Consider the following 1,164-nt stretch of genomic DNA (forward strand, 5'->3'; position numbering starts at 1 on the left):
GAAGCGCCCGGTTGCCGGTAGGGAGGGGAGACGCGGCACGTGACCCCTGACGCACGCCGGCCAGCCGGGCGGAGCGGGAAGCGTGGGTGGTGCTCGCGCTGAGCGCCCCCTCTGGTCACGCCGCGAATGCCGAGTCTCGTCGAGCCTGGCGGCCGGTTAACTTCGGCCCAGGCGGTAGAAGTCGTCGAGCTCGGGTTAGTGCGAACCGTCGTGACGCTTCTCTCATTATACGTTGCTCAGTGGTTGGGCCGAAGACTCAGGGCTAAAGCGCCAGCATGCAGGGTCTCTCTCCGTCGCCCCACCTGCCCGGAGTATTTTGAAAAGTTTCCAAGTGAGAGCCACTAACTTGGCGGACCGGGCGCACACGTGTGCGAACCCGGACTGGCTGTGTCGCGGGGGGAGAAGCGCGGGGCGGGGCGGGGCGGTCGAGATGCGTGTCCGAAGCCGCGCTAGACATCGCGCACACCTGGTGTAGGGGAAGGAGTTGGGACAGCGCCACCCTTGGGATTTAGAGGGAGGGGGAAAGGCAGATGGGATGGGCTGATTGATAGCTGCTTCTCCGGGGTGTGAAGGTGGTTCCCAGTTCCCAGTTCTGAGATTTACAGGGCCCGAGTTGAAATGAAGCTGGTGGTTATGATAAAGGTTTTCTGCAGCTTGATTGAGAGCAGGATTTCCCAGAGAGTGTCCCTTAATTTCATCACAATTTGGGAAGTAGTTAACTGGTTGTAATGGGCAGTGAAGTCAGAAAGGAATATGACTGTGTGTAATAATTGAGGATTGCTGTAGTGAGGCTGCTGCTTCACACCTTAACTATGATCTTGGAACAGCCTTTTTCTCTTGTGATAAATACCAAGAAGTTATTCTGTTAGGTATTTTAGTTTTTTTTTTTTTGAGGACAAAGCTCCCTTGTTCATGCTGCTTTTTTGCTTTTTGGTACTATGTTGCCAACCATATTGTGTTATTTCTGAGTTCTCTTCAGCTCAGTAGCTGTAAAAGGAAAAAAAGCTGATTCATTCATGGTAGGTCACTTCTCTGAACCTCTGCGAGAATTCTTTCTATATAATTTTTATACCTTATGTATAAGTTAATGAGCATTTATGGAAACAGCAGTGACTTAGGAAGTTAAGACTTGCATTTTAATTTTATATCTTAAACTCATTGATG

Source organism: Molossus molossus, unplaced genomic scaffold, assembly GCF_014108415.1.
Source record: "Molossus molossus isolate mMolMol1 unplaced genomic scaffold, mMolMol1.p scaffold_m16_p_1, whole genome shotgun sequence".
In the NCBI taxonomy this organism is placed as follows: Eukaryota; Metazoa; Chordata; class Mammalia; order Chiroptera; family Molossidae; genus Molossus; species Molossus molossus.